General features: G+C 41.2%; 1 protein-coding gene across 4 annotated transcripts in view; it reads right to left on the bottom strand.

Annotated features, from left to right (window-relative positions):
- The window catches only part of LIMCH1 (LIM and calponin homology domains 1), a 342,005-nt gene that overhangs the window by 219,357 nt on the left and 95,071 nt on the right, over nt 1-27,577 (bottom strand). The window lies entirely within an intron of this gene.

The following is a 27,577-nucleotide window of genomic DNA, read 5'->3' as shown; positions in this document are numbered from 1 at the left end:
CACAATTAGGCTGTTCTTACCTTCTAAAGAGACAGAACAGATGCTGCAGAGAAAGACAAACAACTTTATGTTGGGTTGAGCTTTAACCCAACATAAAGTATTAGCAATTGATTTGAGAGCAAAGAAGAAGAATGAGTCCTGAAAGAAAATGGGCTAGTAAACTGCTTCTGGGCTGTGTGTGCTGTCTCTACTACAAGAAGCAGAGCTAGGCTTCCGCCACAGTGTGATTTTTACCTGGGTATCATGTTGCTCCTTAAATAAATACTTCAATTCACGGCTAAATTTGACAAATCAGTGTATGGACCTGTCATCTAGTCCTCAGCACAGGGATTTATAAAACCTCTGAATTAGGCAAATTGGGGTCCAAATTTCAGGTGTGACACTTCGGAGCTACGTGACACTGGACAAATGGCTTCGTTTCTCTGAGCCTGCTCCATCATCTTTAAAAGACAGTTGTAGGAACCTGTTTTACAAGGTTGTTAGAGGTTGGAAATCATGAGTAGAAACTGTCTAATAGGACACGTACTACTGATTGGAAGCGCTATTACTTTCTTTCCTCGAGCTTCATATCTAAGGAGAAGAAAAAAATCCATGCTGGAGTGCCTGGATCAGGCGGCTGCAATTTCTGTTCAGAAATACCGCTCAAGAGAAAGTGAGTATGGCTGAGGCAGATCTGCTGCTTCCCAGATGGCTCTGGGCTTGTGAGTGCTGGGTACAAAATCACACGACGTGACAGGCTCCTATACACACGGTCCGGATTTAGTGAGGCCATGAGGAGACAATTGGGCAGATCCAGAAACATGACACAGTTTATAAGAAAATTGACCTTCAAAAAGCCAATGTCGTGAAGAAAAGGGGAGGGTTGTTACCTTAAATAAGAGACTTAAAAGGACATGACAACCAATTCATTGCATGCATCTTAGTGAAATACTAGTTTAAAAGCAGATTTACAGGTGATATTTGGGGCACGATTGAGGAAATCTGAACATATACTGGTCATTTGATAATATCAGGGCATTAGTTCACTTTATTAAGAGTGACAGTGGCACGGTGGTTATGTACAAGAATGTCCTTATAGCTTGGTATTTAGAGGGAAAGTATTTAGAGGGAAAGGGGTCTGATGTCTGTAATTTATTTTGAAGAGGTTTAAAAGATATTAGGAGTATGTGTGCATGTGTTTGTGTTAGAAGTAAATACAGAAAATATTAACAATTATTGACACTAGGTGGTGGGTATATGGCCTCTTTGAACCAACCTACCTTCCTTCCTGCCTCTCTCTCTGTCTCTCTCTGTCTCTCTGTCTCTGTCTCTGTCTCTCTCTCTCTCTCATGTTTCAAAATATTCATAATAAAATGTTGTCTGAAGCTACAGCTGCAAGTCATTCAGCAGTCCAGGGAAAGAAATCAAGTCAAAAACCTGTCTGGTGCCACCTCATTTGTTACTAGGAGTGCTTTTTCATATTTGTTTTCAATGGTTCACTATCAGTCATTTCATTTATATTCAACCCACTCTCTCTTCTGCTCACTACACAGAAATGGTTCTTGCCAGTCATCAAATCAACATGACGTTAGTACTGAGGATGGGAAGGAAAGAGGGGTCAAGCCCTTTGGCTTCCTGATTTGGGGCAAAGAATGGGAACTAGAGGCTCTGCCAAGTACACACAGTCCTGTGACAGTTGTAGAACTGTCTGAAGGACTGATCAATTTCACCATTTGATATTCTAATAACCTAATAATTTTTAGCTAACAATCCAAAGTAACCACAAAACTGTTGTGTTTCACCAGTACTTGCTATTTTAAAACACATCAAAGTCAAGTTAGAAAACTACTAGAATTCACCCAAACAAGTTATTAGATTACCAAAGGAAAAAACATGGTGAAATGCTCTTTATACAGACAGGATGATCACTTTTAAACAGCCTGTCCTTTTAAAAGTCGTAGGTATGACTTGGGCAACACAACTAGGAAGAAAAGCCAGGAAGTGATCAACATAAAATGAGACAGTGGCTTTTAGAAGGAGGGAAGGAATTAGCAATGGGAGGGAGCCCAGGACGGGCTTCCAGGGTGATAAAATTCTACTTCTTGATTTGAATCTACTTCTTGAGACAGTGATTCCAAGACTGTCCACCTTAAATAATTAACTAACTTGTGAATTTATGTGGTTTTCTGTAATTGTGTTATACTTTACAATTAAGAAGATTTTAAAGGGAGGACTGGAGAAATAGAGGTTGACTTCCATAGTGGTTTAACCTCTTTTTTTTTTTTTCTGTTGATAGTAACAAAAGCCATTTTCCATTTGGTTTAACTCAGAAAAGTCTTTGTAGTGAGAAAATACTACTTGTAAAAGGTTTTTCAGTCAAATGTAATAGAAATACACCTCCAACTAATAGTATTCCTCAGGTCTATTAAAATGGTGGCTGGCAATATGGAAAAACAGTATGGAGGTTCCTTAAAAAAAACTAAAAATAGAGTTACCATATGATCCAGCAATCCTACTCCTGGGCATTTATCCAGAAAAGACAAAAACTAATTTGAAAAGATACATCATGCACCCCAATGTTCACAGAAGCACTATTTACAGTAGCCAAGACATGGAAGCAACCCAAGTGTCCATCAACAGATGAATAGATAAAGAAGATGTGATACACACACACACACACACACACACACACACAATGGAATATCAGCCATAAAAAGAATGAAATATTGCCATTTGTGGCAACATGGATAGACCTAGAGATTATCATACTGAGTGAAGTAAGCCAGATAGACAAAGACAAATATTATATGATAACATTTATATGTGGAAGCTAAAAAATAATACAAATGGACTTATTTACAAAACAGAAACAGACTCACAGACATAGAAAACAAACTTATGTTTACCAAAGGGGAAAGGTGGGGGAGGAATAAATTAGGAGTATGGGATAACAGATACACACCACTATATATAAAATAGATAAACAACAAGGATTTACTGAATAGCACAGGGAACTATATTCAACATCTTGTAATAACCTATAATGGAAAAGAGTCAGAAAAAAAAATATATATATATGTAAAACTGAATCACTTTGCTGTACACCGGAAACTAACACAGTATTGCAAATCAACTATACTTCAATTTTAAAAATGGTGACTGGGATACACACATGCTTACTGCATGATATATATATATATATATTTTTTAATTTATTTTAATTAATTAATTTATTTTTGGTTGCATTGGGTCTTCGTTGTGTGCGGGCTTCTCTAGTTGTGGGGAGCGGGGGTTACTCTTCGTTGCGGTGCGTGGGCTTCTCATTGCGGTGGCTTTTCTTGTTGCGGAGCACAGGCTCTAGGTGCGTGGGCTTCAGTAGTTGTGGCACCCAGGCTCAGTAGTTGCAGCTTGTGGGCTCTAGAGCACAGGCCCAGTAGTTGTGGTGCACGGGCTTGCTGTTCCGCAGCATGTGGGATCTTCCCGGACCAGGGCTCGAACCTGTGTCCCCTGCACTGGCAGGCAGATTCTTAACCACTGCGCCACCAGGGAAGCCCTGCATAATATATATATATATATTTTTTTTTTAACATCTTTATTGGAGTATAATTGTTTTACAATGGTGTGTTAGTTTCTGCTTTATAACAAAGTGAATCAGCTATACATATACATATATCCCCATTCTCTTCCCTCTTGTGTCTCCCTCCCTCCCACCCTCCCTATCCCATTCTTCTAGGCATAATATATTTTAAAACAAACATTTGACTATCAAAGGAGCCAATGTACTGCTAGGCTTTGGAAAATAAAGGACACATCATCTTCTGAGATTTTACCATTTGAATGGCTCTAGACAGACACTTGGGGTCAGGAATGGCCACAGTGCCCCTTCCCCCCATCTTCTATCAATGGTTTGAATCACATGGTTATCTAAAGACACCTAGTCAGGATTGGTAGGAAGCTGAAAGTCCAGACAACTGGGTTCAAGCCACAGTTCTCTAATAACCAAGGGTTTCCAGCAAATCACTCCACTCCTCTAAGATAACTTTGCACAAATCTACAGATTCTCTGAACCCTGTTCCACCCTAGGCTCTCACCTTCAAGTTTTGATGATCATAGTAACAGCATCTTTTATGGAACCTTAATTGACTCACTTACTCTTCAGTTCCCTGGAGCAGCTGTCAGAGCTACCGCAGCTGGTTGCACAGGTTGTGCCCTCAACAGTGGTGCCCAGCTGAGGAGACAAGTTGGGGCTAAAAGCCAGCCTGAGCTCTCTTTGTCAAACTACACAAATTCTTCTGGCAAAAGAGTCCTGTTTTCCTAATTCACATAAAGCCACTGTCTGTACTCAAGCCCGAAGAGTCTACCCTACGATGTCTTTTTGAGTTTATACGAAGGTGCTCAATGGGCTCTCAGGGGCCCTGATAGAAGTGTGTTTATTATCTCTGTTTTCCAGATGAAGAAACGAAAGTATAGACCATGAAGTAATTGGTCCAATTTCACACAGTAAGTGGCAGAGCCAGGACTCTAAGCTGGGCAGTCTGGTTCCCGACCCACATTCCCAACCAGGAGGCTATGCTGCCCAAATACGCCTGTGTCAGTTGAGTTGTAAATAAAGATCTGACTTCCCACTGCCTTATGCAATCTTCTCTCTTCAATGTGCCTCTTCCTCAAAACGTGGAAAAAGAATGTAAGCCCCCAAATCCAGAGAAATGTCAAAATGTCTGCCCATATACTGTCAATTCACTCAACACTGTGGAGGTGAAATCATAACAATCTCTGTGATGTCACTGGATTTTAGCCTCTGTATTTAAAAAATCATTACACATATCCAAAGAATACAACTTGAAAGAATCTTATACACAACTTGATCTCCTATGGAATGAAAAATAAATATCCACTAATGGGGACTGAAGGGGACTAGAAGGAAAGAAGACAAGATGCCTCATTTGAGACCATTAGGCATTTCAGAACAAAATATTTCCCTACTTATCTCCCTCTGGTTCTTTAGACTTACAAATAATGTATGATGGCAGGAAATCTGTTCTCTTGGCTGTTCTGTGATGAAGACAGCAGGTGGTAATCCCAGCCCCCTAAAGTGCTGTTCATAACTGGGCCTCACTGACACCACAGTGTGGCGGCTGCCCCCACTCAGGAAGCAGCGCCATCTTGGTTTCTACTGGAGTGAACATTACTCAGACGCTGTGTTTATTTCTCCTGACACAATGTTTCCTCCATAAACATGGTCCACATCAATAAGGAAGGAGTCCTGTTTTCACAGTGCTACAAAAAACCATAAGGAAAGAGTGTAATGCTGTACTACCACAGGTAAATTAAAGACAAGAAGGCTATTTGTTATAAACCTAGTAGGTGAGATCCATGTTAATCAAAAACAAAACAAAACCAACAACAGGACCTTCTGCCCACGCATCATCTTGAAAAACCTCATTAACAAAAAGTCTAGAGAGAGGAAGAAGGAAAAAGGTATAAAAAGTTAACTGTGTTATTGTTAGAATACGAGATATGTTCTAACAGGTCCTTGGTTTTATATATATATATATATATATATATATTTTAAACATTTATTTATTTATTTGGCTGCATCGGGTCTTAGTTGCGATACACAGGATCTTCGTTGCAGCGTGCGTGTCTTTAGTTGCAGCATGCGAACTCTTAGTTGCGGCATGTGGGTCTTTAGTTGCAGCATGCGAACTCTTAGTTGCAGCATGTGGGATCTAGTTCCCTGACCAGAGATTGAACCCAGGTCCCCTGCATTGGGAGTGTGGAGTCTTAGCCACTGGACCACATGGGAAGTCTCTCCTTGGTTATATTTTTAAAACTCCTTATAATCAAGTCACCCTGAGAGATGGCCTAGAACCAATGGTATACTGCTAAATGCTTAACAATGGGTTCTCATGAGGTGGGGAGGGGAGAAGACCCCTGATGTGTAGCATTTGCCAATCTCCATGGCGTAAATATTCCCACTGTGGTTGATTTCAAGCTCAGCCCGATATCACTGAACACACAATGAGGAGGAAATGCACACCAGCTTCTCTCTTGAGCCGTGTGAGCCGGCTCCAGAATACTACTGCAAGCTCGCAATCTCTATTACATATATATTATGAGGCTAACAGTTAACTTAAATGTGGTGTTTTAAATGTATTACAATATCCATGACATTGGAGAATTATCAAAAAATAATTGAAAACAAACCATATAACCATATGAATGTTTCTAAACTTGCATACACTCTTGTTCATAAACAATCAACATCTTATATAGAAAGATGTAACTACTATGATAATATAAACCTATTGTTCTTTCAGAGAGCTGTTTCTGATTCCCGGCTATAGGTAGACGATCGGAATGCAACAGCAAAAGGTCTCCACTAAATTCCTGAAAATTGGAGCAGTAACAATAATCCAATGAATAGGCCTTTCCCAAGCATATAAAATCAAATATAAAAAGCTTACTTTTGTCCTAAATATTTCCTAGCTGTGGAGTATACTCAGGTTCTTGAAAGCTTGTATACTCTCTAGTCCTGAATTTGCAAATATATTTCCTTCCCCCCTTATAGGATAGCCAACAATTATAGCAAAGCTAATAATTGTCCCCAATCCATTCCAGTGTACCGTGATATAATTTTTAATAAGTGTGTGGGCAATTAACTAGATTGTAACAATCTTTTAGAGAACAAAGGGGAAAATACAGCCCACTTCCAACATAAGGGCACAAACTATCCAAACGGGGGTTTTGACTACAGTGCCCGGAAGGTAATAAGTAGAACGACTAAAGCAGAACAGTTGTCACTTTGCTGCTGATTGACACAGAGAGCTGTTGTGTGTAAAAGGAAGAAATGGAGGACTGATTCTGTGGGCAATAATCAACAGCTCTGTTCTTTCTTTTTTTAATTGCTAGAACACCTGCTGCCTAAGTCTCTTCAGCCTCATCCATTATGCAGCATGTTGATGGTGACGGGACCGGGACACGCCAAGCACACAATGACCGACCTGAGAAAGACAAAGGGACAGACCCAACACTCAAAGGACAGGCATTGATAGCCCACACGCTTCCTCTTCCCACTCTCAGTATTTAAAAAGACAATCCACTTACACCAAAATTTACTGAGTTGTCATTTTATGGCATTGGGAGGAGTTAAAATATAAAGACAGTACTTGTTTTCCACAACATGCGTTTAGGGAGATTAAATTATTATTTCGTGGGGATTGGCCTTCACATTGATTCTTTGGCCTACCTAAGAGAGGAAACACTTAACAGAAGCATTTCCCAAAGTATGTCCCACCGAATTCTAGTTCCACAGGATGTTGAGATGTGATGTGGAAAAAAGGCTCCACAGTCAAGTACATTTGGGGAATGCTAAGTTGTTGGGTTTTTTTTTACAACTCTGAGCTTCTCAGAGCCAATAATATGCTAATGTCCACCGAGATCCTCCAGTGGGAGATAAAATAGTGTTTCCTAATTTGTTGTACCAAGACCCCTTTTCAAGAAAAGTCTCTGGAGCTTCCCTGGTGGCACAGTGGTTGAGAGTCCGCCTGCCGATGCAGGGGACACGGGTTCGTGCCCCGGTCTGGGAAGATCCCACATGCCGTGGAGCAGCTGGGCCCGTGAGCCACGGCCGCTGAGCCTGCGCGTCTGGAGCCTGTGCGAAACTGACTTTCCAGCGAACTGGTAACTCATAGCCTAGGGGGACCATACAGACCCTCACACAAGTTGTCTGTTCTTTACGGTATTGGACTCCTTGGTACTTCAGAAAATTTGAATAAGCTACCAAAATTTAAAAGCAGAAGAGCTAATATTTAAGCAATGACAACAAGTTTGTTTGTTTTTTTTATTGCTTCTCTTGAAAAGAAAAGAGGGGACTAAGGGGGCACTCCTTGTCCACAGAGTTGCCTTTTCTGTGCAGAATATTTTAAACCATAAAGTAATTTTTAAAAACAAACTACATAATGTACCCAGTTTATAGTGAAGTTAAGGAAAGAAAAGTTACACGTGCACTGTATATAGGTGTTCAGAGAAGTGAAACAAAGGCAAGTGAGAATGGGGTATTAAAGGGGGAAGTCTTCCCCAAGAGGTGGGGATGAGCTTAGACAGGTAGGAAGAAAGGAGGGATGTATGCAGAGCTAAAGGGAACGCCAAGGACAAAAGCACACGGCTGGAATCAGTAAGTGATAAAAACAGATCACAGAGTACTTCAAAATATAGATACAAAACACACATGTTTGATTTAAATTTGTAATTTAATTGAGGAACACAGTGGTCAAGAATTTTAACAATTAAATAGCTCTGAACCACAGATAGGGTCAAATCAAGCCATTTGGCCATTAAATCCAATCTCTAAGAGGATAAACACTAGATGTTTCTTAGTTATATGACTAAGTAATTTCCAAAACAATTCCCATCAAATGGCAGGTGCAAAAGCAATTACGTCAAATTCCTTGCCTGTTCCACAGAACTGGGATAGCAGGGCCTCCGAGAACCAGGGAACCAGTTCGAAAATAATTCTGGCGCCTCAGAGATCCTATTACTAAGAAGCAGAAATAGATTTTCAAGTGCTCACTTTGAAATATTGAGCATGGTTCCACCCAGATCTTTCCACCATCCTAGAACACTTATTAAAAACCAGTTCAAAGTGAGTCATCATCTAAAATAAAGCTTCACCTTGCCTGAAGTCATGATGCATACCACAGTGTGATTAACACAATCTAAAAAACAAACAAAAATAATACAAAAATATTTTCTTATTAAGAAGTTAGATCTAACGTGATGGGAGCTCAAAATGCATTTCTTAATTTGAGTTAAGGTCTAACTGTTGCTGTTTTACAATTTCTGTTATTTTTTACATCATGACTCTTCCAAGATTTCTACTAACAACTCAAAACCCTAACCCCCAGACTTGACTCGTCTTCAGTCTTTATTTTCAGAACAATGTCTTGTTTTGGAAAGACTACCAACCGCAGACACAAAAAAAGGTCACCCTCCAAAATCTTGGGAGCTACCAGAATCTTCCCTAATCTTGGCACCTTTTTTTCTACCTCTAAGCAAAGAACTGCCTCCCTTTCTTTCTGAGCAAGTCCTTCCGCCCAGGCCCTTGTTCTTGCTCCCTCCCCTCTGATCTCCTCTCCTGTCTCCTCTTTGTACCGCTCACCAAGCTAAAGGATCCTCAGCAAACCTCTTTGCGTGCGGCAGTCTTGATTCAAATATTTTTAAGTGTTTCCTACTGCCTCAAGCTCAAGCAGTAACTTGAATCGGCTACGTGAATCGACTCCTATGTGAATTCACCAGACACATCCATGTCCTTTGCATTTGCTCATGCCATTACCATATCTGGAATGCCTTTGCTCGTTATTTACATCTAATCCCATGTTCAAATCTCAAGACACAAATACTCTAAGCTTTCCCTAAAGCACCCATTAACTCCTATATCCCTGTGTAAACCAAATTTGTCTCCAATTCCCAAAGCACTTACTGTCCTTTATACATGAAATAAGACGGGATTTATAATCAGAAAATCTGGCCTTAAAATCGCACCTCCCCCACTAACTAGCTATGTGATTTGGGGTGGATACATCTGCACTGTAGCTCTTTCCTTGCCTATAAAATAGGTAAATGATAGCACTTACAGGTAAGGATTAAATGAGACTATGTATATGAGAGCACGTGAAAGCTGTTAATGAAAAAATGTAACTTTCGAAATGTAATTTACCTTAAAGTCTCATTAATATTTGCATGTTTTGTCCCTGTGTCCCTGAGTAGATTCATTCATTGAATAGTTATTTACAGAGCACATCTTATGTGCCTGACATTGTTCTAGACACTGGGGATGTGGTCCCCGAATTCATGTCATTGTTTAGTAGACAGACGATAAACAATATAACATGTAATACAACAGCAGGTAATAGTAAGAGCTATGAAGAAAAATAGAGCAAAATAAGGGGATAAAAAGTGGCAAAAAATAGGTTGCTACTTGAGATATTTTAAAGCAAAAAGGCTTCTCTGAGAAAATGACACATAATCAGAGACTTGAAAGAAGGAGGTAATGAGCAGTGTTCATTTCTGTGGGAAAAGCATCCCAGGCAGAGACATGCAAGTTCAAGGCCCACAGGTGGGTGTGAGCATGTACTGTCTGGTAAAGAAAAAGGCAAGTATGGCTAGAATAGAGGCAATAAGGGTGGCAGAGCAACAAGATGAGGACAGAGAGGGAGCTAAAAGCCTTATAGGCAACGATAAGGACCTTGGAACTTATTCTCAGTGCTGTTCAAAGCACTCACTGAAAAGAGAGCTCTGACCAGGGAAGTGTTGTGATTTAATTAATATTAAAAAAAATTACACTGGCCACTGTATGGAGAATTGACATGGGGGGAGCAAGTGGGCAAGACTAGAGACAGGAAAACCATTGAGGACACAACTACGTAGGTTGGGAGAGAAAGGTGGTAACTTGGACTAGGGTAGTAGCTGAGGGAATGAGAAGTGGTTGGATCTCCACTTTATTTTGAAGGTAGAAGCTAAAAGATTTGCTGATGGACTGACCAAATGTGAGATATTAGCAAAGGAGAAGACTTGAGAATCTCTGTACCTTTTGACCTTGAACGACAGTATGCTATTAAGATAGGGAAGACTTGAAGAGGAACAGCTTTGGAAAGAAAACCCAAGAGCTGTATGTTGTTCCCATTAAGGTTGAGATGACTGTGTGATATCCAAGTGAGAAACAGATATACTAGCACTCAAAGGAAAGGACAGAGCTAGTGCTATATATCTGGATGTGGCTCATGAGATAAAGTCACCCCTGGAGTGTGCAAGAGGTCCAGGGACTGAAGCCAGGGGTCACTCAGCAATTACACATCGGGAAAAAGAGGACAGTCCAGGGCTTCCCTGGTGGCGCAGTGGTTGAGAGTCCGCCTGCCGATTCAGGGGACACGGGTTCGTGCCCCGGTCCGGGAGGATCCCACATGCCGTGGAGCGGCTGGGCCCGTGAGCCATGGCCGCTGAGCCTGCGCGTCCGGAGCCTGTGCTCCGCAACGGGAGAGGCCACGACAGTGAGAGGCCCGCGTACCCAAAAAAAAAGAAAAAAAAAAGAGGACAGTCCAACATAGGAGAACAAGAAGGAATTGGCTAATGAGTTAGGAGGACAATTATAAGACGAGGATGTCCTGGCAGCCAAGGGAGAAACAATGTTTAAAGAAGAAAGGAGAGGATAATGGTCCAACGATGCTGAAAGGTTGTATAAGATGAGAACTGGAGATTGTCTGTCGAACTTGGGCAGTGAAGAACACAGGTCACCTTGACCTGAGTAATTTCTATAGAATGGTGAGGATGCGAGGACAATGGAGTAAGAAGGAAAGCGTAGTCAATTCTAAACGAGTAGATATGGAGAAGCAGGCAAAGATGGAGGTGTAGTTTAGGAAGGGTGCATGCTAAAGGAATCATGCCGTAGAAAAAGAGAAGGCAATGATACAGGAAAGAGAAGGATGACAATTGAGGGAGCAAAGAGTAAATCTCTGAATAGGTGAAGGGATGTTGATCACAAGGCCAAGGTCTGGCCTTAGATGTGCAGAGAGAGATCATTCATTGTAAGGGAAGGAAGGCAGAGTAAATGGGTACAGATGCAGTGATAACTCTGATGGTGAACAGATTAGAAGTTCTCACGAGATTGCTTTTAGGAGCCAGTAGTTTAGAGTGAGAAAAGGAGAATGGTGTTAGAAGTTTAGGAAAGAAAAATGTGAAGAGTGGGGTTAGCAAACCGATATACGGGTAGTGAATAAGTGTGGGCTGCCATCTGATGGTCCCTTTCTCTGCCTCGTCCTTCAAGAACCTCTACGGCTTTGCAGTTATTATCCACAAGGCATGTGCTTAACAGATGAGTCTGATTTCTTTGAGAAACAGAAGATTTTTGCAAACCAGCAATGATATCCTGAAAAAGGATGTTAAAACTAAAAGGAAAGTTTTTCTGGAATATGTGTCACCAGCCATGCCTTGGACATTATGAAAAATGCCTAGGACTACACACATGGCCTAAAGCCATGTTCAGTCACCTTCATCTCTCATTTTGACAAGTACGCAGGAGTCATTGATGAGTGGGTCATTCCAGAGAAACACCACTTCAGAGACTTGGGAAATCTAGTACTGAAAGAGGAGGCAGAAAATAAAATAGATCAGTATGGTATGATTTTTGAGTTTCCACCACACTTGTATATTCTGAAGTAATATAAGGGATCCTATTTCCCCCAAAGAAGGAGCAAGATAAACAGAGAGAGAAGTGTCAGTCACTCAAACGTGGTTGCTTCATTTCAATCGTGTGTTGGTGGCTGGGGGGAGTGGAGGTTAAAAGCATCAATGTCCAACTACTAAGAGGTACAGCTCACTGACTTTCTACTTTCTAAGAGACATTGTGGTCTTCAGCCTCAATGGATTCATAGGATGACCCTGTGGCATCATTATAAATATCATGGTGCCATTTGACTATATTTAAGAGAAGCCGCGATAACAAATCCTCCACTGAGTCTTTTGGGAAGAAGGGTTTGAAAATCGCTAACATAAACACCTTGCCTGGGTTTCCTAGGGTCATGTGTCAGCTTTGCAGCTTCTTAAAAATAAGAGTTCTTCACAAATGAGGTTCATGCACAATCCCAACAGACGAAAGCACAGAGTTAGAAATATGAGCTGCTACCTGCAAGCTATGCTGGACACGTAACAGACAGTAAGAGTGTATACAAGTAAACAAGACTCGAAAAGGTAGCTGGAGTATCATCACCAACTTTGGTCTTATCTGAATGAGAGAAAAACAGATACCTGGTAATGCAGGGCGACAAGCCTTACTCTTGAAAGTAATTTATAATTTCTTAGATTTTAGAATGATACTATAATGTATATACTGTCTATTAGGTAACACCTCCAAGAGGTCTAGGGAAGTACTCTTTAATCAAATACTAAATTTTTGTGGTGAAATATTTGAATGGTCACATTAAGGGGAACAAATAAAAATAATAAATAGCCTGAAGTCATTTAAGATCAAGTCAAAGTTTTGTTACTCAATAATTACAAAAGGAAAGAAGGGAGAGAGGGAGGGAGGGAGGGAGGGAGGAAGGGAGGAAGGAAGAAAGGAAGGGAGGAAGGAAGGAAGGGAGGAAGGAGGGAAGGGAGGAGGGAAGGGAGGAGGGAAGGGAGGGAGGAAGGAAGGCATGAAGGAAGGAACGAAGGAAATTTTTAAAAATAAATTTTTAAAAGTCTAAAGTGAAAAAGAAAACCTCCACTTCTCAAACTTTTTGGGGTTTTGTAATCGTGCCCAAATGATTGTGGACCTATAAAAATACAAGGAAATATGCAAGCTTTGGCCTATAAGTTTGCTATATTAGACGACCAGGCTCCCAAAGAGCTGTCACTGTTACCACTTGAAAAGAAGAATAGAAAAAATAGAGATAATAAAATATTAAAAATTACCAGGCAAGCACCACCTTTGCAGTATGGTTTGTGACGTATGAATGGTGCACAGCATGTGTCAATGCTTCTGACTGTTCTGTGATGGACACTGCTAAATATTACTTGACCTCTGAGTTCAGGGCTACCTAGAAGCATGAGGTTGATATTTTGTTTTCTGGTAGAGCTGCAAGATGTACAATGCTTATTTCTGACCACTGACTTTCCAAGAACATCATCTCCTACGTGTCAGGTTGGGATTCCTCTTAGGATCAGAAATATGAAGTTAAAAAGGAATTTAATAGACTTGAAGAGATACTTGTATATTCATGTTTATAGCAGCACTATTCACAATAGCCAAAAGATAGAAGCAATCCAAATGTCCATCAACAGATGAATATCTACTCATGCAGCGTGATGTGTGTGTGTGTGTGTGTGTGTGTGTGTGTGTGTATTTTTTTAATATATATATATACACTGGAATATTACTCAGCCTTAAAAAGAAAAGGAAGGAAATTGTGATACATACTACAACATGGAAGAACCTTGAACACATTACGCTAAATGAAATAACCCAGTCACAAAAGGACAAATATTGGATGATTCCATTAATATGAGGTACCTAGAGTAGGCAAGTTCATAGAGACAGACAGGAGAATGTTGGTTACCAGGGGATGGGGAAAAGGGTAATAGGGAGTTATTGTTTAATGCGTACAGTCTTGCAAGATGAAAAGAGTTCTGGAGATGGCTGTGATGGTAACAATATGAATGCACTTAATGCCCCTGAACTGTACCCTTAAAATGGTTAAGATGATAAATTTTGGTAAATTTTGTCTGATGTGTATTTTACAACAACTAATTAATAATAAATAAAAGGAATTTAATAGTAAAAGAAGGCATACTCTGAAGAAATACACTGAACAACCTGAAAGATGACACAAGAACTGTACAAGGAGCAAAGAAAAGAGTCCAAAATTACAAGGAAAAGAGTATAGTGATGAACCAGAAAGCTATGTAGAAGAGTAAAGGAAAAGAAGACTGAACTGTTGGCCTCTGAATAAATCATCTCCTTGGAAATTTGCAGTGACCTTCGGTGTGCAGGTTGGTGGCTTTGAGATGATGTGCAGCGGGGGCTTCACCCTACTCATTCCATCTCTTAGCTGAGGCAAAGCAACTGAACTGTTTCTAAGCCTCAATAATGATCATAAATTTGGGAGCCCAGTAAGCAGGGGTCATCAAGTAACCAAGGAAGAAGAAAGTAAATTTTTTAGGCTTTATGAGCCATACTGTCTCTGTCACAGCTCCTCAACTCTGCCTTTGTAGTATGAAAAGTGCCATAGACAAACATAAATGAATGGATGCAGTTTTGTCCCAATAAAACTTTATTTATAAAACCAGGCAGTGGGCCATAATTTGCGGACCTCTGCTCCTTAAGGGGAAGAAGGCCTCAGATTTTCTAAGTGGATAAAAATTATTACTTGGGCTTCGGAAGGAGAATCTCAAATACAGAGAGGAGTAGGGTCAATATAAAACACTAGTTTTGGAGTTAAACACAAAAACTGTGGGGAAGAAAATAGAAAGAAGGAAAACATGCTGATCCAGATGGGAACATATAGATGGGAACAAAGCAACTTAAGAAGCGGGTTGTAATTTTGTGGCCTTCTTTAAAAGAAAGAGAGAACTATAGAGAAAAATGGACACAGCACTGGAAGAACAGGAATTATGGACCAGGCTGCAGAAGAGATAGTTGAAAGGCACGTCAGTAGGGCGATCATTCTAACTTAAGGCCTGGAGTCCAAAGGTTGAGGAAAGGCAAGCCTTTGAAAAGGATCATTTGGCCAAGGACATTCTGGACCTCACTGGCATGCCGGCAGCAGGGACTTAGGAATCAAGGGCACCACTGGTTCACAACCCCATGAGCTGATTTCTCAGATGGGAACAATGTGAGGGCAGGTGGGAACCACTCCCGAGAGACTGGCTCACAGATTGTAGAGTTCTGAAGAGGAAGCAACAAATGGCAGCACGGGGGTAAGAAAGCCTGGGGACTCTGCCGGGAATGAGAACAGAAATGAGCAGAAGACAGACTGTGAGAAATGCAATTTGCAGAATTCCCGTCTTTAAATTTAAAGTAGCCTTCTCAATTTAGTTCTGGGCTGCCAGGAGTATATTAGTCCAAAAGGAAGGTTCGATAGTTTGAGGTTTTGAACACACAGAATGTGCACTAAACAATAGATAGGGATCCTGGGAAACACAAAGAGATGACAACCTCTGTGATGGTGCAGTGATGTGATGTTGCAGTGACGAACACCACCACTGCAAATTTCTAAGTTCTGCAAGTAGGTTGGGTATGCTTCTGGCCACAGTGATCCAGGAGTAGATCTACCCTGCAGAATAGTCACCGATTCAACAAATATTGGTGTGTATTACTGTGAAAAAGGCACTGTGCTCGATACAAGAAACAGAATGATGAGGTGTGTAGAGGGGAGAAGATAGTCATGAAATTACACACATGCAAAATTACAACTGCTGTAAGTTCCAGAAAGGAGAGACATATGGTGCTAGGAGAGTTTAGGATGAGAACACTTGATCTGCTCAAGAAAATGGCTTCTGAGCTGAGAATTAGAAGCAGGTAAGGAAGGAAAGAGAGAGGGAAGAGGAAATGGAATGTGAACAGCCCAGTGGAAGGAGGGAACATGACACGTGTGAGGGATGGGAAGAAGGATGCGATAGTAAGGGGCTCAGAGAGCAAGGTGAGCAGAGCCCCACACCTGGCTAGAGATGTGGGTGGACAAGCATCAGTGCAAAGTCTTGCAGGGCAGACTGGATGTTCTGTATGCAGAACAACACTGGGATGCTTTCGTTATAGACCCCTAACTGGAAGCCATGCCGCGATCCATCAATAATGGTAGATTTCTACCAATTTGAAAGGCCCAGGTCCTGGATTGTAGATATCTGTCACAGATTTACTGGCAAAGGTAAAACCATGAAGCCTCTCTCATTTTCTCCTGTTCTGTCTGAGCCTTAAAAACAAATAATATAGCCTCTGCTCTAGGCCATGGCTGATAACATAAATGGGAGTTTATCATAAAAAGAAAAAGTGTCCTTTAGGAAGTCAATTGTGTCTAGATCTTAAACAGTTGATACTTGGGTCGCCCTGTCCAAGCTCTTCAGGGGGCCTTTGGGGTTTTAGAAAAGAATTTCATAGTTTAAAAAAAAAAACACATGAAGTTTACTCAAATGGTTCTCTATGTGTATAAGTCCCTTTGAGACCTTCCTGCGAGTAAATGATGATAGCAGCACAGAAGACAATATTTGAGTGATTTAATATTTTGTTGAATATTCAGGTGGTTCGAGATCCTGGATCCTCTCTAAGCAGCCTCATCCCAAGAACTGAGAGTTCTACTATGTTGGTGCTCAAAAGTGCTCTGGCCTTTCACATAATATAAACTACGCATGAGAGATCAACGTGTGCTGTTAAACCTATATTGACGGACTTCATGTGAAGATGGAATTCCAATATAAACTCTGAAAAAGTAAAAGGTTTATTTTAAATTTCCAGGCAATTACAAGAGAGGCAAAATGTTGCTTTTTCCAGCTGTATTAGTTTTGGGGGAAAAAAAAAAAAAACCAAACAGACTTTTCCTCTTTTATGTTTCATATGCAAGCCACAAGCCAGCAAACACTGGTATTTACTCCAACGTTAATAAAAGTAAATGACTTTGTGGTTTGGGGTCACTGGTATAAAACTTGTGCTCCTTTTAGTTTATGTTATGAACAAAAGTTCAAAATTTCAAGATGCATCCAGCACTAACTGATGACTTACTTATGCTTTTCTACAGTGATTCAAAGGCACTTTTTCGGTTTATGTTTGAATTACTTCTGCTTTTCTATGCCAAATGCTCTGTGATTCCTGTGGGATGCTTCTTCTCTCTTCTTCTATCTTTTTTTTACCTTTATGATGTTAGAACTTTTTTTTTCTGCTGGAGCCATCTCCTCGATTATAATCTACTCAAGGAAGAAGTCAAACCCATGAGGAGTTACGTTACCAATGAAACTCTCATCTCAAACTGTAAGTTACCAATAAAGATTTTTTTCCAGAGAAATGGAATCTAATCAATCCTTTTTGCAGTTGCCTTTTTATTTCCTAAAGGATACTAGTCAACTGGGGCCAGTACAAACAACTTGAAAAGAACACTCTAGGACCTAATATGCAGATGCCAAACATACTGCCTCCCTCCCAAATCCATCAAGTCCACACACCAGATGTGGGGACTGCATACACCCAAAGTTCAGCATGCTTTCAAGTCAGTCTTTCCATCAGCTCAAGCTGACAGTTTCCTTTATAATTATTCATCACATGAAGAGAACTGTGCAGACCTGAAGCAGCAGCTCCCTTGGCAATGCTGGCCGAAATGCTAAAGAGATTGGTCTTCTGCCTGCTGTCCAAAAACATGCTACTGATTTAGACAGTCCGGCAGAACAATCAATCATGGTTTCAGCCCCGATGAAGGGCCATGGGCTGCACACATTCATTTCGTTAGGATCGCACTTAGGTCTGAGGACTTCTTTATGTTTTTTTTTTTTTTTCCGCGGTACGCGGGCCTCTCACTGCTGTGGCCTCTTCCGTTGCGGAGCACAGGCTCCGGACGTGCAGGCTCAGCGGCCATGGTTCATGGGCCCAGCTGCTCAGCGGCATGTGGGATCTTCCCGGACCGGGGCACGAACCCGTGTCCCCTGCACCGGCAGGCGGACTCTCAACCACTGCGCCACCAGGGAAGCCCTTCTTTATGTTTTTAAGCTAAGGTAATCACTTCCATGCAAAGCAAAGGGACAGCATGTGAGGGGGAAAATGCCACCTGGGCTAATGTTTTGCTGATGGCTTTCATAATTTTTTAAGTCCTCAAAAAAAAATATTCCAGATTATGTTGAGGGCCTCCCAGCCCTTAAGGAACTGCCAAGCTTTTCAGAACCTAACAGAAGTCAGACACCAGCCCTAAAAGCAACTCCGGTAAGGTCTGCCTCCCCTTTCTGCTAGTTTTGTGCTAAGTTTGTCATAGACATCCTAGGGGAATAAATCAATAAGCTAAGACTATATTCTCTTGCTCATGTGATTAGGTATGAATACAATGAAGTGGGACCACAGACCCTCAGATTCTCAAAAACCATCTGTAATTTTCTTTTACGCTTTTTACCTTTTTCCTTTTTTTAAGCCAAAGACAGTGAAAATTGTGCAAATCACAACAGAACTATGCATCAAATGAGGTGAAACCTCTTTGGTCATTTCAAACAGTCAAAGAAATAAGTCCAAACAAACTGCATCGAGCACTGCTAGGCCCTGAGCGAGAGAAACCCAGCCAAGAACATGGATTCTGAAGCCAGACTGCCAGGGGCTGAAACCCTGTTCCTCCACTTCCCACCCGTGGGCAATTACACTGAAACACTTTCTGCCTCAGTTTCCTCATTTGTAAGTTAAAGATAACAACACTGCCCAATTCATAATGCTTTAGTGAAAAGTCAATGAATTTGTAAGTGCTTAGGAAGTCCTAGTGTTTAGAAGAGGACCTGGCAGACAGTAACCACCACATAAATGTGCATCATAACTATTTCCACAAAATGATAAACAAACTGGATTATTGCATCTTGATCGTTAAACAAATGGAAAGAAATTAGGCACAAGAGAGCCATTCAGAAATGACTTGTTTGTTTGGAAGAAAAACAAAACAAAACCCAGCAATTTCCCAACGGCCAGTGGGCAGCGCCTGCCACATCCAGGTCCGCGGGGAGCTCAGAACATCAGGAAGTTCATCTGGGCAGGCATATCCTCACCACCCTGCAAGTCACTTTGGTGTAAACATCAACCACACAAACTGAAATAAAAGGCTTAACTACAAAAGGAAAAGCCCGAAGGACACAACTTCTCAGCCCCTCATAACAGCACGCAAGTGAACCAAGAGAGGGCTGACGGGCAGAGGAACTTGTGACCAAAGCAGGTCACTCTTTCCAAAGACTGCCTTGAGCTGGAGTGGAGTGTATGGTGGGAGGTGCTCTGACAAAGCGGGGGCTCCCGGGGCGTGGAAGCTGCAGCCGCTCAGAGAGGAACACAGAGCTTGCTGGGAACAGCTCAAGCTTCACCATAAATCTGAAATGATAACCTTCTCATGTTCTGAATGCCATGATCGAGTCACCCTAAGTCCGCCCTATAGATTGAAATATTTAACTTTACTAAATATTAGCTCAAAGGTATGGGTAGGAAAATTATTCACAGAATTTTAGGGCTGGTTAGTTCTGCAAACTCGTCCAGGAACAAAAACCTGCCTCTTTGGCCTTCTTCCTGCCTTAACGTGGGTCAAGAACCTGCCCCTGTCTCTGTCCTACCTCCCTCTCGGAAGCCTTTGTGGCCAAGACCCAGGTTGGTGACAATCCTCCCCCAGGACCAGAATCACCTTTGCTCTCTCAGTTCTGCTGTCTCAGCCCACCCTCCATGTCCTCTGTCTTCCAAACACCAAATCTCTCAGACCCTCTAGGGGTGGACGCATCACCAACATTTTAAACAAGACCCATTCCACCCCCAGCCCAAGGAGACTCTTACTCTAGTTTAGACAGTGCATTCCTTGAAGTGGCAGAGCTGTAACTCTGATTCGCTATGTCCAGTGCGTATCACAGTGCTGGTCACACAGTAAATGCTCAAAAATATTTATTTAATGAACGAATCCACAGTAATTTCAACTTCAGAAAGGACGTTAAGTCTTTGAATCTCTTTTTTTGCAAATGAGAGCCTTCTCCATTCCATGTCTGCCTCACCTCAACCCTCATCTGCGCCCCACCCTGTGCAGCATCTCCTGACAGTTGTTGAACTCAGAATGTTTCCTAACGGCAGCATCTGCTTCCTTGCTATCCATTTACCCTTGACACTACCTCACACCTACTGGATCAACTTTTCATTTCCATCAAGATCTCCAATCGCCCTATTCTACTATCCCATTGCTTCTGTTTTGGCTTTGATGACCTTTCCTTGCAGCTAGGCTGCATGACTGACAATTTTAGATGGAATCACCGTCTCCTGATTTGCCGAGGCTTGGACCACATGGTCTACTCTGTACCCTTAAACAAATTCACAAATTCTTAGTGGGTGGCTCTCTTCCCAAGAGTTCAACTATCACTTGTATGAGAACAACTTTTACATTTATATTCTCAGCTCAATCTCTAACCAGACCCAAATATGATGGCCAAGATACCTTCACACATATAGCTTGCTGGATCCTCAAACCTACCATGGTCCAAAACAAGCTTAGTATCTCCCCTCCCACAGAAGATTCTTCTCGCAGTTTCCCTATCACTACCAAAACTACTACAAGTGCATTTGCCACAAAGACAAACTTCAGTACCTGTATTCTCTTTATTCCCACCCTCATGCCCCCAGCATTCCATAATTTTATAAGGTCTGTTCATTTTACCCCTTCACTGCCTCTCAAATCTGAATTTACCTTTCTATTTGCACTTCCTTAATATACCTTCATGACAGCACATAGACCAGCACTGTCCAATAGAATGTTCTGCAATAATGGAGATGTTCTATATTTGCATTGTCCAACATGGTAGCCACTAGCCGCATGGGATTGTTGAGCACTTGAAATGCAGCTAGTGCACCTAAGAAACTGAATTTTAAATTTCATTTAAGTTAAATCGCCACATGAGATTAGTGGCTACCATACTGGACAGCATAGAGATAGCCAATTATAATTCCATCTGTGCCAGTCATTTGTTTGCTCTCAGATCCATTCCCTACTGCCCAAACCCCCTCTCTGCTTTATATTACAGGGGGCTTCTAATTCCCTGCCTCAACTGACAACTGGCTTCCAGGTTAAGTTGTCAGTGAGGGGCTTTGGTGAGGACTAGGGCAGGAGGAATAGAAAGGTCAGAGAGCTTCACCCCCCCTAGCTTTGCCTCAGGTGGCATCTCCAGCAGTAGTTACCTCTCCTCCACAGCTCCAGCTCTCATGCGTCAGCCCCTCCCTCCACATTGCCAGCACTCATTGGCAGCCTTCACCACAGTTCTAGTTCCCACTGAGCAGCCTCAGTGTCTGGGCTCAGGTAACACTATCTTCTCCATGTGTCCCTTCAGCCCTAGGAATAGTAGCAGCCATTCTGCCATTCCTAATCTCTGATTGGTTCACTGTCCCGTTGGGTTTCTTAGCCCTTAATCCATCCATGTAGCCAACTCCCTCTATTAATTTCCCTCTGTTAAAACACCCAATATGGTTTTTGTTTTCCTTACTGAAGACTGATACTCCATCTTAACTGGAGTTTCCTCTTTAACTTTAATTCATCCTAATAATTGCTACCATGAAACCAGCCATAATCGTCATCTTCTCCACCAAAATAGTATATGATATAAAAGTACATCAGAAATCATCACTTATCTGGTGCGTGCATGTCAAGCATTACGTTGGGAGTTTTACATATCATAGCTCATTTTTCCTTATAAAACCCTAAGAGGTCAGTATTTTTATCCCCATTTTTATAACTGAGTCTAATGAGGCTTAGAACAGGTTAAATAGCAACTGAGTGATTCAGCATGTCTCAAGAGTTCATGTCAGGTCATGCAAATTCCTTCCTCTCTAGTATACTATTCAGACACTGTCAATTACTCCTCATTGCCTCAGGAAAAAGTTCAGCTTCCTCAGCCTGCCCTTCAAAAGAGATTCTCAGCATTCCAGCTTTAATCACCTTACCAGTCACAGTCCTACTCTCTCCTTATTCATATCCAGATTGACTCTATGCTGTTTTCCCTAGATGTGTGATTAGTGTTTTCCCACCCCTGTTTTATCCCTCAGGTACCTCTCAAGACCTATTCAAAATTCGATTTAATTTCAGCATAATAAATATTTATTAATTGCCTACTGTTTCCAAAGCACAGTCATCTCGCCTTTCTCTGAAGTTTCCCATTTCATAAGTTCTCATTCATTTATCTATTGTTTGGCTTATATTCTAGTTGTGTTCTAGTTTTAATACCTTTATAAAAGTGTAAAGTATTGGGGGATAAGTCATGGTGTTTTAAAGATTTTTTAAAATCTCCCATCAGCATCTAAGAGTGACTTTTACAAACCACTTTTAGATGATCTGCAGACATTTGTTGAACTCATTTACACAGTTCTTCACAGATGCAGCATCATGTGATTTCTCAGAAGAAATGGAAGTCAAAGGCGTAGGCTTTGCCCAAATTTTTTACCTTCACCATGTTAGGGACATGGATTCTAGAGTCAAACTGCCTATGCTTTAACTCAGCTCCAGCACTTAACACCTGTATAATTTGGGATGAGTTAAGTATAACTACCAGGGCTACTGTTTTCTCACCTATAAAATGAAAATAATAAAACTACTTGCCTCATAGTACTATTGGGAGGATTAAATGAGCTATTTATATCAAGTGCTTACAACAATGCCTGGAATATACTAAGTGCTCAATAAATGTTAGTTCTTATTAATATGACATCACCTCCCAAACCAGCGGCATGATGGACCTGGTTAAAGTGCACATAATTTCCCTAAGTCATGGAGTATACATCTCAGACCCACAATCTCCCTCTAGGTCTTATTCTGGCCTCCAGAAAACAAGTAGTCTATACCTGTAAAACAAAGTGATCAAATTTATTATAAGCAGAATAATGTCAATAAGACTGTGAAAGCAAGATAAAATTAATTGACCATTGAGAAGTTAAAATATTTCAGAAAATTTATCTAAATTGAGAGTTGTGTGTCCAGTAAACCCACTATAGTTGTTACATCATGCCTACTGCAGAGAAAACACAGACGTTTTCCCTGTATCTAACCAATATATGAACTCTGGACTGTTAGGTTTGCTGTGCCCAGTTTCCAAGTGGTCCTTTCCCTCTGTGTGCTCTAGCTCTGATGGTCTTAGCATCAATGACAGAGTACCGGTTGGCCTCTCCTTCTTACACAGTAACACAATATTGTTCTTGTCCTTGAAACCCAGCCCCTGTATTGTGAGGAAGCCCAGGCCACACGGAAAGGCCACATGTAGATACTATGGTGACAGTCCTAGCCAAGGTCTCAGCTGACCTCCAGCATCAACTAGGAGACATGTGATCAAGCAAGCTGCAGATGATTCCAGGCCCCAGCCTTTGAGCTGACCTAGCTGATGTTGAATGGAACAGAGACAAGCTATCCCTGCAGAGCTCTGACCAAATTGCAGGTTTGTGAGTGAAATAAAGTCTTTCATTGTTTTCAGCCACTAAGTTTTTTTGTGTAATTTGTGAAACAGGAACTAGTAACTAGAGCAGACAGTATGTTATGTAGCAAAAGCTATCTGATAAAGACAGTATCTTCTACCTGCTTCTACCCTAGTGCCTCTTCCTCAAAACTGCAACATTGGTCAAAGAGGGTGGTCCAGGGCACACAGTATTGTTTTAAATCTAGATCTGATCATTTTTTTATTTGTTTAATTAGTTGCTTAAGACAAGGTACATTACTTACTGCACCAGAGGAATTTGTGATTGCTCTTTTGGACAAGAAAACATCACCCCTCTCCCCCAAAATCAAATAAATATAATACGAGAAATAAGAAAATGCATCAGAGTAATACAGGTTTCTGAAATCTCCAAGAACAGAGAATCCAGCTGGATCGTTCATTTTCTCTGTTAATAAAATGATATGGTGTGAACCCTAAAACAAATATTAATAATAAACTGTGTGAGAAATATTAAAGATAGCCATGTTTCAAAATAACAGCCGATAAAGCTATGCTGCTCTTGAGTCCTAAGTTTTATAAGCTCTGATAGACCAAATATTCTTATTAACAAAATCATTATTGTAATAAAAGATATTGGTCTAGCTGTTCCACCGACATTATAAGAACCCAAACCCACGCAGGCAAAAAAAAAAAAAAAAAAAAAGAGGCAGATGTCTCAGATCCGGGAACTGAATAAAATCAGAAATAAAGTTATGTTAAAATACAAACTTACTAACTGGATAAGTAATTATATTATATTAGTAGGTCTAAACGAACAAGGAATTTCTAAGTCTTTAGGGTCAAATCAGAAACTATTACCATCGGGTATCTTGTCTGAAACCAAAGAGTCCGTGCTTAGGAACAGGTTAATGTAGCCAAAATGAGTAACAAAACTCTTGACAGTACAGAGTAACCACAGCAGTTAACAATATAGAACTTAAATAATCCACCAAACTCAGAGCATTAAAATTATCTGGGCACTGAGTTGAAGCAACCAAATGCAGAGGTCCTCATCAGCACGTCTGCAGGATGGCTGTTTGTTTGTTTGCTGTGAATCATTTGGGGCAGTGAAAGAAATAAACCTAAAAGAAGACTAAGTAGATGATGTCAAACACCTACTGGAAATAGCTGCAAGTTGCAGCCACATTCTTAGAAGCTGATTTAAAGTAATAACTAAAGATCACGTACGGCTGACCTTGCACAAAGCAGTGTGTCCTCCCCAAACGCCCAGGCTCAGCTGTAAGGACCAATGCAAGCCGCGGCTCTCTTCAAACCACACAATGCAGCCCCGTCCTCCCCACGCGACCCCCCCACCGCCCCCCCACAAGGACAGCTTCCAACCTCATCACTCCGGGCTCACCCTCTCCTTTTAGGGTCAAAGGGAACACACCCAGATGCGGTCAACCAGAATTTGCTCACAATATTGCTTGATACATTAAATAACAAGTCATCCTTTTATCTAAAGCCATATGTTTAAACACTATAATTGATAGCTGCCTCCCCTTTCTTCATCTTTCAGAATAGTCAGCTATTGCTTGCCTTCTAATCTGGGAAAACTACATTCTAGAAAAGAAACTACACATAACTATGTACAACAGTCAAGCCCCCAGAGAAATACAGTACATTTTATATCTGTATCTATAGTACTCATGTCAATAACCCCAAACTAACCAGTTAAAGGAACACGTTTGCGTTAAATTTGACTACACGTGAACTCATGCACACGTGTGCACGTTCATGCACGTGCACACACACAGCTGTAAAACCCTCAGAAATACATTTTCTGTGCTATCAAAGCATGTGATGTAGAATCAGAGAAGGTCAGGACTTCGATCTCGCATTTTCTCACCACTGAGCATGGAATTGCCCTTAAGGCACACCTACCATGTGTGAAAATAGCCTAATAATCAGATCGGATTCACAAGTGCTCCCTAGAAAACAGCCTGCTGTGAATGTTGACGTGCCTTGCATAGCTTATGCCTCGGCTTCATCTTTTAGAAACAGCTGTAAGATGTGCACTGCCACTAGACACACCACCTAGCGTCGCACTCAGAAGGCTGTTCAAATGCTACAGATTTGGCTGTCCGGAGCCTCCTGGGCAAGCACACCAGGAGGGGTGTGGCATCCTTGGCACAGGGTGAACAGCTGGCCGCACCTACTCCCAGATACGCAGCCATTTCGCTTCCAGAGGTGTATTCTCTCTCTCTCGATCATCCACCCATTTGAAAAAGCTCCGTTTTTATTCACGTCCATTTAGCAAACATCTACATTTTTTTAAGAATGCCACTGGAAGTCTTTAAACTTCTCTACCAACTGATGAGATAGAAATTAAATTTTAGTTGAATTTAATAAAGGGTGATCAAAGAGAACCACTCGGCTGCTAAGTTTACTCACTCCCTTATTTTACCAAGCAGATGCTGTGCAGCCCTTGAAGGGGTTTACATCGTAGTGGTGGATAAAAACATTAAGCATGCATGGAATTGCACATAGTGGTCAGGCCATGAAGGGGTCATGAAGGCAGTTATGGAAAAGGATAATGGGGCAGGGGGTGATTTACATGAGTTGGGAGGACAGGATTGGATAGGCCTCTCCTGGTATTTAAACTTAGCTCTGAAGCATCAGAAGTTGACCAGGTTAAGCGTGTCAAAGCGGGTGGGGCAGGAGAAAAGGGTGGAAGAAGAAAAGTGAAAACAGGAAGAATGTTCCTTCCAAAAACAGTACGAGTGGAGGTGCTCAGGCAGGAAGTTAATTCTAAGAATCAAGCTATGTATAACAAATAAATTTGTTATATACATGAAAGAGTATTAAAATTGTTAATATAGAAAGAGGTAATAGAAACAATAAGACAAATACCCCAAAAGAGAAAAGAACGAAGGACATGAACAGAAATCTTACAAAAGGAAAAAAAATATATATATATCAATACATATATATGCTAATATTCATTAGATGCCCAACTTAACTAATGTTCAAAGTAAATTAAAGCCAAAAGATACCATTTTCTCTCTGTCCTACTAACAAAGAGACTGGTAATCTCAGCACTGGGGCAGGTGTGGGGTAAAAAGTCCTCTTGTTTCTGCAGTCTTTCTAGAACACCATCTGGCCACCGATCAACAGCCTACAATAAGCGCATATCTTTCGTCGGCAACCCCAAACTGAATACAATGAAGTAGGAAGGGTGTGAATGATTTCTCAGAACATACCAGGCACTGAAGTATATACACAAATATTTACCAAGCACCTAAAACGTACAAGGCACAGGTACCGTAGGTGCTGCAAAGATGAGTAAGGTCTTCTCTATCCTGAAGAGCTAGTTTATCTACTGAGGGCAACAGGAAAGTACACATTTAGGTATAAGATGGGTCAGACAACGGTAAGCATGAAAGAGATGCAAATAAAATGCTCCAGGCTCATCCCCAAAGAAGGAAGGAACATCTGATTGTGAGGGCTCAGGGAAGATACGGCATCTGAAATTGGCCTTGTAGTACAGTAGAGGGATGAAGGAGTTGGATTTAGGTAACTCCTGGGGGTGGAAGGGTGAAGCAGCAGGCACTGTCCCTGCCTCTTAGAGTCTACAGTTTGGCAAGGACATTAAACAAGTGTGATGAGAAGACAAAAGTTCAGGGAGCTATGAGAATATCAAAAAGGCAAGCAACAAAAAAGACAATGAACTCCAGTGTTAGTGAAAATATATGTAACTGAAACTCAAATTCAGTACTGATGGGAGAGTAAGTTGGCATAATCAGTTTGAGAAGCAACTAACTGATCAAAATATAGAAAGGCCGAAGAAAACACAGCTCACATGACTCAACAATTACACAAATATACTTAGAGAAACTCGTACAAGGACATGTGCAAAACTGTTCCATCCATCAAGGTTTGCTACAGTGAAAAACTGACAAGCCCTAAGTGTCTATTAACAGAT

The sequence above is a fragment of the Globicephala melas genome, chromosome 5, assembly GCF_963455315.2.
Source record: "Globicephala melas chromosome 5, mGloMel1.2, whole genome shotgun sequence".
In the NCBI taxonomy this organism is placed as follows: Eukaryota; Metazoa; Chordata; class Mammalia; order Artiodactyla; family Delphinidae; genus Globicephala; species Globicephala melas.
The sequence above is the reverse complement of the archived record's forward strand: the minus strand, read 5'-3'. Positions and strand labels throughout refer to the sequence as shown.